Consider the following 11,612-nt stretch of genomic DNA (forward strand, 5'->3'; position numbering starts at 1 on the left):
TCGGGATTCCCGGTGAGACAGCAGTCAGAGAATTACAGTATTTCAGCACTACTTGTGAGGTGAGTTACCTCACTATACTAAGGGGTCTAAGGCACCAAGGCCGGCCCATTGGATATGTTATCCTAGAAGTGTTAGAATGTTGAGTATGAGTTAGTGTTGCATGCTAGTGGTTATGCCAGTTAGGTAGATTTGTAGGACTACCTGTGTTGTTATATGATTATCTGTATGCTCAGTAGTTATGTTATATGTTGATATGTTATGTGGGATGGGTTGAGGATGTACTGCTTCATGCGGTGACCAACAAACCCTGGGAGCATTCCAGATACGAGCTGTGGGCCCGATAGGCAATCCAGACTCGTACTGTGGGCTCGGTGGCAATCCAGATGTGAGCTGTGGGCCCGGTAGGCAATCCAGACTCACATTGTGGGCCCAGGGGTAATCCAGTCTGTAAAGCTGTGGACCCAGTACATGTTGTTATTTGTATATGTATTATGTGTAGTGTATCGGTATTTTGGGGAACTCACTAAGCCTCGGGCTTACAGTTTCAGTTTATTGTTTCGGGTACATCAGGGGATCGCGGCAAGGCGAAGGCGTGGTCGTACAGCTCCTCATATTTATGTTTATGTTTCTGGGATACTCTGATATTATACCTTTTGAAAACAAGTTTTGTAATAACTAATGGTTTTTGGATTGTTTAAAAAGTTTTAAATTGGCTTAAATTTTATGGGTGTTACAAGTTGGTATCAGAGCCTTGGTTTGAGTGAATTGGAGGAACACTCGTGTTACTCCAGTCTCAAATCAAGGAAATGATTTTCAAAATGATTTTTCAAAAGGTTTTCAAAATAAGTAAAAGAGGATGCAGGGTGTACGACCAGCCGGAGCCAGTAAGTAGATCCCAAAATACCATACAGTTATTTGATATTGCAATGTGTTAGAACAGCATGCTAGAACTAGGCTAGGGATCTTCAGGAATTGCATGATAGAATTGCCTGAATGTATGATGCCTGATAGCCTAGGGTTTTCCTTATATGAAATTGACATCATTACTGTAATTGCTTAGTGTATGCATCACGGCAGTACATAATTAAGATCTTATAGCATGAGAATGTTTGATTTAGCCTTATGTTCTGTTCTTATTTATTAGGGCTTAGGGTAGGATTGGATATTCGAAAGTCTATAGGGTCCAGCGTTATGTACGGCTAGCATACACTAGTGTTGCAGGGTTGGTGATAGTTTCATGGATGGGTGAGTTGTGTGAGGCCGGGAGGCCAGCTATGAGATATTCAGTATTGCTCTAGGAGTGAGGATTGAGCGCTTGCTAGATTATGTATGTAGTTAGTGTTGGGTTTTGAGCATTCTAACACTCCTAAGTGTACATGCAACCCTAAATACCTTGGATCTATGTTTTCTCTATTATACATGCAAATATGAACTTTCCAAGGTATTCATCCTAACTAGCATAATAACATTGATTCATATGAATATATCAATTTAGAATTACATACCTCTTTGATGTAGAATGTCTTCATGAAGCTTGAGTGCCTAGTACCCCAAGTGTGACACCTCAAATGGTTCACACAACACCAAATACACTTGGAATAACTTGAGAGAACATCCACACTTCATGAAAATCGGCTAGCCCTTATTATCACACATAGTCTAGTGGCCGATTTTGTCAACAATAAGATGCTTATATAGCTAGTGACAATTAGGGTAAACCCTAATTGTCATGGCTTTCCATTTCCTTGGATCCATGGGTTCAAACATACCATGGAGCATACATAGAGCATCTTATGGGTTTTAGCCCAACTTGACAATCCATGGAGCATTAGCCCACTATACAAGTATGGGTAATTTACACAATCAACCCATATATTTAATTAGTCTTCTTTTGATCACTTAAATAATTCTAGATTAATTCTTGATCAATACTAATTAAATAATCTTATTAATATATTATAACTTATAATAAATTAACAAACCTTAAGTGTCATTTCTTTCATTATAGTCTATCCAAATGCATGATGCCATGCAACCCAAATGGACCATGCTGGGTCGGGTCAAGTCTTACCAATTATAGTTATGGACTTAGACATTAATCCAACAGTCTCCCACTTGGATAAGTCTAAAACTATTATTGCGTATGACTTCAAGAACCGACTGGCAATCGTAGCTCTCAAAAGCTTCCGTTGAACTCTGACCTTGCCGATGATCTCTGACATTTGTCAACGACTTGTCCATTAGATAAGTGATCATATATTCCTCCTTTCTAGATATCATATGGACTGAGACATGGATTATCAATCATTATCTCTGTCCATTTGTTGTTTCCCGATTTCCGATTTATGATGACTGACTGATTGAACAAATCAAATCAGTCCTGGCTTGGCCAAGGACTCACATGTGTCATCGCTAAATCATCGAGGGGCCCACATATATCGCTTTTATCCCGAAGGTAAAAGGAATGGATAAACTTCGACTCATATGGCTTGTTCTACTACTTGTTGAATCATACACAAAGACACGTTTTATAACATCGAGTTACCAATGTGTTTTCGTGCAATCAATGTATAACCAACTCATAGTAACAACTCATATCTCTAGGTTTGAAGAATATAAGATATTATCGTCTCATGATCACTCGTGATAAAATCCATGAAGTGATTCAAATGAGCGTGGGTTGAATCCAATACTCAGAACTTATGACCACTCATGAGTGTTGTAGCACCACTTTGTCCAACATCTTAGACCTCTACAAGCCAACCCATGACAGTCTTGATTCATATCTACTTCCAACATATGACCGACTGTGGATAGTTTGAATAACTTAGTCATTGAGGAAGAATGACCTAGTTTACTCTGGAAGTCAAAACATGCAAAGTGAAACACAAGAATAAATGAATCAAATATGGTATTAAACCCTATGAATATAAATAGACCACTTTTATTTATCACCATACTGATTACTCATTATTCATTGTTTCGGTTTTATCAACTTTATACCTGAATTAAAAACATTAGTTGTCCCATGCTCCAAGCATGTACACTATGTTTTTCAAAACAATAGCTTTGCCATACACCAAGTATGCACTCTATGTTTTTCTATGATCCTTACTTTGTGAAATAAACCAATTGAACATAATTTCAATGATTCTAATTTCACACTTCCAAATCCTTATCGAAAAATGTGAGAATTTCAAATTCCTATCATTTATCGAAATCTGTTTAGATTTTAAACTTATATGCACTGACCCTCCTGTAATGAATATGTACAAAGTCACAAAGACTTGTCAACAGTCATTATAAGGTATTCCAATGGAGATCAACTCCATGGAAACATCCTTCTTGCATTAAGTTTTTCTACCCTTACACAAATTGAATAACTTCCACCTATGAAAACATTTCCATATTCCCATTTTGACTATCACTTCTGAACAAGAGTTGCCTCTTTTCAGACTATGTCAATATGGTCCTTCCAATATTAACAGTATACTTCCAACTGTCCTTGAGCAACCAATCTTTGGTAAACCTTAGATTGTCCTCGACAATTGCTTAATCCTTTTAGTCATATCCAATTCTAGACCTTTTCCCTTCTTAATGCCCCATGCATTTGGAAAATTTTAGAAAGGACAAATATTATAGCACATGCAATCGATCTTGTACCCAAAGCAAATGGGACACGATTCATGATGTCTCACATAAAGACATGATTCTAGACCAATCTTTTGCTATAATATTTTTATTTGTCATGTTCTCTAAATTTGACTATGAAGAGAGATGTCGTAATCATAATCGAATTTTGAGAACGTAATATATGGAATTTCCTTAAGTTGAACCAATCCAACATGAAATTCATATATATATATATATATATATATATATTCTTGACTAAAGATGATTAAGGTCTCAATCTAAGCCTTTAGAACTGAAATGAAGTATATCCTCTCCCTTAATTATAGCAAAACAACTTTTCAACCCCTGCAACTCCACGAATTGAATTTTTTTTTCTATAATTAACATTGCTAACTTGCAATACTTATCATAATTATCATGCTCCCACTAACATGATGATTATTAGCATAACACTTATGCTCCCACTAGCTTTGACATGTACTCAAAAATCAGTTGGACTCCTAGAAATCAATACTTTATTGACTTTCTTACCAAAGTTCAGACTTCTGATACGACATGCTTTGATAAAATTTTATCAAAATCATACACCTTTCCTTAGATAGCATGCATGTGTGTCTAAACAATTTCAGAACTATGAAGAGGGATGCCGTAATCATAGTCTCAATTGTTTAGACCTTTTGTCATCTGCTTCAAATCTACTTGGTGTAAGTGTTTCCTCACCATCATTTTCATGAATCGGAGAGAAACCTTATGACCCTTAGATTTTATGGTGTATGTGTTCTTATCCATGTGAATCTGTCAAAACCATAATCGCAAGACAAGGTTAGTGACAAATCCAAACTCATATGGATTGAACTAAATCTTAATTTATTTCCACCTGGCAGCTCATGGGCCTGCCATTGCTTCCAAGTTGATATGCAACCAATTGAGAACTCTCAGAACTCATATGCAAAGCCAACTTTAACTGGAATGGGTACAGAAATAGAAATATGTCAACACGATAGGTTATAAACCTCACGTCGTGTGCTAGTGTTAAACTACAGGTTTTTTTTATTCTTGATTAGACCTTGAAGCTTTCAGAATCTCTAAGACTCCCACTGTCCTCTTGACATATAAGACTATCTTGCCAAATATTCAAGAGATAGTGCAGCTTCTTTATCAAGACAAACACTTCACACACTTGGCCTAAGTTGGTCTTTGTTTAACCCAAAACATCACAACTTTCCAATTTCAAATGTGCAAGAGTAGGACACTTTTACTCTTACATTTGACAAGTGTTTTAAACCTTTCTCTAAGATATGTCACTCAACTTATAGTCTTGGAGTATGACTCTAAGACTTGTTTTGAAACGAAGTATTACTCATCTTCTTGATTTAACCACTTCAACAATTCATGACTCCTCTTCTTAGTCATAAGAATGCACTAAGATGTCCTTAGAAGACCAATTGTGATGTGGTTCTTTAATCATTAAGATGATCACAAAACATGATACTAAAGTACTCTCCCATTTTTTCAGATTTGAGAAACTTTTATCTTTTTGCCTAAGTTGATTATTCTCATTCGTTCTGCCATACATCGAAACTTTTCCAATGTTTCAGAATTATACTTAAACAGGTAAGTATAACCATATTTACTAAACTTTAGTAAATCATGACGAATAGTCTTATAGATCTTTTATGGTGGACTTGATCAGTGCATAAGAATGTTTACTCGATCCCTTAGTCCTTCACTTGACTCACATATACATGTAAACAAGGAATTAGTCTTAATTTTCCAAAGCTGAAAGTTCTAATCCATCATACTATACAACTTGCATGATTCCAAGTTTCTATCCTACTGAAACTTGGGTGATGAAAATCTTTCCTTATTTGGTAAATTATGACACTACCACAAATGAAAGAATCAATTTATATTCCGATGTTGCTATCAATGGAATCATATAAACAACAAGTTTCCACAAATGCCACTGTAAGGATATATATAAAAATAAATAAAACAAAATTTTTCTTTTATTTAAAACTTGCGGAAAAACTTATCCTTACAGTGCAAAAGCATATGAAAAACTTGTTGTTATCTATTCCTAAGCGATATATCATAACTCCTAAGCAACAGCTCAAAATTCTGATCACCGAACCATGCGATCGAAATCCATCTTCGCAATCAGAATCAGCATGTACTTCCTTTAAGTTTCTTCATTTTTCTTCGATTCTTAAAGCATCAACTGGTGACCCAGTCACATCATGTAATGAGAATCTCATAATAGAAACTTAACAGAGTTGGATAGTGGATTTTACCTGAAGCAGAGTCAAACTTCTTGATTTGATCAACCTTATGATCTTTCAGGTAAATAGGAAGCTTCGCAATCAATGCCCCTTCCTTTGGCAAGAGAGACATATGGACTCTTTGGGAATGGTGTACTGGACTATCACAGACTTGCCTTTCTCTTTACCAGTTGGTCAACCAAGTTGACTATGGTCAATCCCTTTCCATTGGGAAGCGAAAGCTTTTCTGGATATCCAATGTTACCATTTTCAAAGTCCATGGAAGTTTGGGAAGTTGATCTTCTAATCAAATTTGCTTTACTAGTCCTCAAATCATTGCTGACCAAGCAAATAGATAAGATCATTAAGAGTCATGTCATAGTCTGTTTCATAGTAGTCCCAAAGGAACTCACTATATGACTTAGGAAGTGATTGAACATCCAACCTTCTTAAGACTTTGACACCCAACTCTCCCGGCTTGTCAATATGTGACTTCATCTTCAGGATGTGATCACACATAGACCTTGCTTGCCATTAGGGCTTGAGTGACCTTGAACTTGTGGGTTAGGGAGAATAATTGGAGGAGGTGGAGGAAGAAAAGTTCCAAGAGATTTGGAAAGATCATAGATGTCTGAGCTAGACATCTTTTGGGAGATATTCAAGATAGTTGATTTAAAGTCCTTAATATAACACCCAATTTGAAATATTAAGGCTAGGACCCAACTAACTATTTCATAACTTGGAAGAGGGATGCCGTAATCCAAGCTATAAAATATTTGAAGGTAGGTGAATGACGATTCACCAATTTCCACCACGAAAAACGAAATGTATTATTAGGTTTTAATTGGATCTGAAACTCCTAGATCTTTTGAGATTCATTGAACTTTCCAATGGCATGTTTCAATCTCGAGTGTGCCCTTCAGGTTTTGTGACTGGGATGCCGAGGATCACAAAACAAGGTGTGAAGTAAACATGCAAATTACTTGGTACTCTTAAATGTTTATCACCCAACCGATGTGCCGGTAAACCACACACGCTCCACCGGCCTATGATAAACTTTAAGAAACCCTTTGCCTACCTTGTTAAATCAAGCTAATGTGCCGGTAAACCACACGCGCTCCACTAACCGACTTAAGCAAAGTGCAAAGTGTAATTTCATGGGTTAGCACCTTATTCACAGTTTCCTAAGTAACTAAGATTGGGAATTAATAAAAGGTTTAGTTACTTAGTATTTATCATTAATACTTTTAATGAAGGGAGAATTATAGTCTTTGTCCTACCTGTTCGGCTAACGACCCTCCACCAGTCAAGGAAGCGGTGGGTGAGAGTGGACACCCATTAAGCTGTCATTTTATAGGCAACAACCTTATACCCCCCTTATAGACCGGCTTCGTGAATGAGGCCTACTAACGGTAAGACTGACTTGCTCTTATACATATATATATATTATTAACTTATAATACTATAAAGTATAAGTATTGAATTTTAACTTTTAAAATTCTAAGGGCTTAACTTGGAATTAAAGTATTCATGAGAGAAACTTTACAAATTCCAAAACTTGAGGGCAAGTTTTGAAAATATTCAAAACCATTTATTTCCATAACTTATGTGTTTAAAGTAGTTTTAATTAAAACTCTTCAAGTTCCATAACTTGAGGACAAGTTATGGAAGACTTTAAACCATTAAAGAATGTAACTCTTCTTCTTTTATAACTTATGGAACTAATTAAGGTTACACATTTTAATGATTTAATGAAGTGACTCTTGAACCTCCATAACTTGAGGACAAGTTATGGAGTCATAAAATCATTTAATGAGGACAAGACTCTTCATTTTGTAACCATTGCCAACTTTTATGAGTTTTAAGAAACTTTAATGTGACTTTTCATGTAACTTGAGGACAAGTTACACAAACACATTTTAGAATCCACTCTTAGATTAAAATGGATCAAAGACACATAATCAATCAACCTTTTCTATTAATCTAAGCAACTCATATGAACAAGATAATTGGAATCAAACTTTTTCATGTAATTAGCAATACTCTTAAACTAATACAAAACATGAATCTATTGACAATTATCTTTGAAATTGGATTAACATGAACATTACCACATCAAAAATAGGTTTATAAGTTCAAAAACAGCTTAGGGTAATGTTCCTAGTCCAATTCCAGCCAAAACAGTCGAAAATCTGCCAACAGGAAGTCAAACTCGTCGAGTTCAACATGGAACTCGTCGAGTTCATGCTCAAAAACATGAACTCGTCGAGTTTTCTTCCTGAACTCGTCGAGTTTTCTGTTCTGACAGGTTCTAGGCTTCGAAAAATCAATTTGCATCAAGTATAAGAGAAAGCAAGCGTAGGCTCTGATACCACTGTTGGGTTTTGAGCATTCTAACACTCCTAAGTGTACATGCAACCCTAAATACCTTGGATCTATGTTTTCTCTATTATACATGCAAATATGAACTTTCCAAGGTATTCATCCTAACTAGCATAATAACATTGATTCATATGAATATATCAGTTTAGAATTACATACCTCTTTGATGTAGAATGTCTTCATGAAGCTTGAGTGCCTAGTGCCCCAAGTGTGACACCTCAAATGGTTCACACAACACCAAATACACTTGGAATAACTTGAGAGAACATCCACACTTCATGAAAATCGGCTAGCCCTTATTATCACACATAGTCTAGTGGCCGATTTTGTCAACAATAAGATGCTTATATAGCTAGTGACAATTAGGGTAAACCCTAATTGTCATGGCTTTCCATTTCCTTGGATCCATGGGTTCAAACATACCATGGAGCATCCATGGAGCATCTTATGGGTTTTAGCCCAACTTGACAATCCATGGAGCATTAGCCCACTATACAAGTATGGGTGATTTACACAATCAACCCATATATTTAATTAGTCTTCTTTTGATCACTTAATTAATTCTAGATTAATTCTTGATCAATACTAATTAAATAATCTTATTAATATATTATAACTTATAATATATTAACAAACCTTAAGTGTCATTTCTCTCATTATAGTCTATCCAAATGCATGATGCCATGCAACCCAAATGGACCATGCCGGGTCGGGTCAGGTCTTACCAATTATAGTTATGGACTTAGACATTAATCCAACAGTTAGGGCGTTGTGGTGATGCTTCAGACAAATATGGGTAGGTGTGGAAGGTAGTATGGGCTCGTACTAATGAAAGCACAGGACCCATACGCGTATCAAGGAAGTCACAACCCCTAGGGTTTAGTCGGGAGTTGGTTCCCAGTTCTTATATGGATTATCTGATATCTTGTGGTATGTTTCAGAATGGTGATGACGAGACGCCTTGTGATTGGATCCGGTTCGGGATCAGGATCAAGAGACAGAGGCCAAGAGGGGCCAACAACACTGGAGCCTGTGGTGCAGATGGGTACAGAGGAGTTGGATGCCAGGATTCGAGAAATCCTGCATGATGAGGTTGATGCCATGTTCCGGGAACAGCTACCGAAGATGTTTGGGTCTATTAAGACCGCTATGGTTGAGTACTATGATGAGCGTTACGCAGCCCTTGCAGAGACGGCTGCCGTTGCAGCTGCATCGGCTGTAACAGCGGCAGGAGGAGGTGGAGCCAGTCAGGGCTTCCAGTACCGGGACTTCAATAACACGAAGCCCGCGGCATTCTATGGTACCCAGGATCCGATTAGAGCTATGAGGTGGTTATCCGACGTGAAGGGCTGTTTCTTCACGTGTTCATGTCCTACTGACCAGAAGGTCAGATGTGCCCTGAACCTGTTGAGGCTCGGGGCCAAGGACTGGTGGAGATTGACGACAGGGTCGCACACTGATGATCAGAGCGCTGTTGTTACTTGGGAGCAGTTCAGGGATATGTGCCGCGCTCGATACATTCCTCGGGTTTAGCGGGAACGATTGGCTCAGGACTTTTTGAGTTTGAGACAGGAGGGAGAGTCGGCGACGGAGATCAGCCGGGTATTCACGGAGAAGGTGATGTTATGCCCGGAGTTTGCATCGGAGCAGGCTCATATGACACGTTATCTGAGCATGCTCAAGACTGACATTCATCAGTTTGTTGCCACACAACGATGCGATACTTTACTGGAGTTACAGGAGGCCGCTAGGCGACGTGAGTTGGAGATTGAGATGCAGATGAGGGAGCAGCGACAGGCCCCGACACAGTCACAGCCGGCGCCAAAGCGGTCTAAGACCGCTGATTCTAGGGTTGGGATCCAGCAGAGCCGCACTAGTGGAAAGTGCGGCAAAGGTCATTATGGGGTTTGTCGAGCTGGTAGTGGGTGCCACAAGTGTGGCAAGGAGGGGCATTATGCGAAGGATTGTCATCAGCCCGCCCCAGTTCCGAGTATAAGGTTGTGCTATCACTGTGATCAGGTTGGACACATGAAGGCCAACTGTCCGTTGCTTGCCACTAAGCCGACACAGACTTCCGCTCCAGCTACCTTGAGGATTACAGATGGGAGGCCAGTTAAGGCAGAGCCTCCGAAGGCTCAGGGGCGTACCTTCCAGCTTACAGCGGAGGAGGCCAGAGCAGCACCAGATATGGTTGCTGGTATGTTTCTATTCTCTATCTCATTTATTATATCTGGTTTATGCTTATCTGTTGTACCTGTGATTAGGTACGTTTTTAGTGAACTCCTTGCCTGCTTTGGTTTTATTTGACTCGGGGGCGAGCCGATCTTTCGTATCTCAGACCTTTAGTAGGGAGTTTAGTGTGACAGTGAGCGAGCTAGAGTGTCCGTTGCGAGTCTCTATCGCTAACGAACACGGAGTTTCTGCTTCCTCGGTCTATCGAGGGTGCGAGTTGGAGATCTTCGGAGTGTTCTTTCCGATAGATTTGATACTGATTCCCATGGGGGAAGTGTGCGTGATCGTAGGGATGGATTGACTTAGCCGTTTTGGTGCCATGATAGATTGTGAGGGCCAGAGAGTGGTAGTTCAAACCCCAAGTGGGGGAGAACTGATTGTTTATGGCGAGGACACTATAATGGGATCAGAGTTTTCGGCTGCCAGGGCTCGGTAGTACATTCAGCACGGGTGTGCGGGTTATTTAGAATATGTGGGCTCACCAACACGACAGCAGTATTTAGGGACCTGATGAATCGGGTCTGCAGACCGATGCTTGATCGCTCGGTCATAGTGTTTATCGACGATATCTTGGTGTATTCCAAGACCCGAGATCAACATGAGGAGCATCTGCGGGAGTTATTGGGAGTTATGAGGCGAGAACGGCTTTATGCCAAGTTCTCGAAGTGCGAGTTTTGGTTATGGGAGGTCCAGTTCCTCGGGCACCTCGTTAACCAGGATGGGATTTTGGTCAACCCGGCCAAAATCGAGGTAGTCATGCAGTGGGAGGTTCCGAGATCTCCCTCAGATATCATGAGTTTTCTGGGATTGGCAGGGTACTATCGGAGATTCATAAAGGATTTCTCCAAGATTGCAGTACCCCTCACTCATCTGACGAGGAAGGGGGTGGATTTCCGGTGGGGCCCTGAGCAGCAGAGGGCGTTTGAGACCCTTCGTCAGCGTTTGTTTGAGGCTCCAGTTTTGACACTCCTGCAGGGAGTTGAGGATTTTGTGGTATTCTGTGATGCATCCATCACAGGTTTAGGGGCGGTCCTCATGCAGAGAGGACGAGTGATAGCCTACGCATCGCGGCAGCTAAAGTCGCATGAGACGAGATACCCTACG

Source organism: Lactuca virosa, chromosome 6 (genome assembly GCF_052849685.1).
Source record: "Lactuca virosa cultivar CGN04683 chromosome 6, Lactuca_virosa_CGN04683_v6, whole genome shotgun sequence".
NCBI classification, from domain to species: domain Eukaryota; kingdom Viridiplantae; phylum Streptophyta; class Magnoliopsida; order Asterales; family Asteraceae; genus Lactuca; species Lactuca virosa.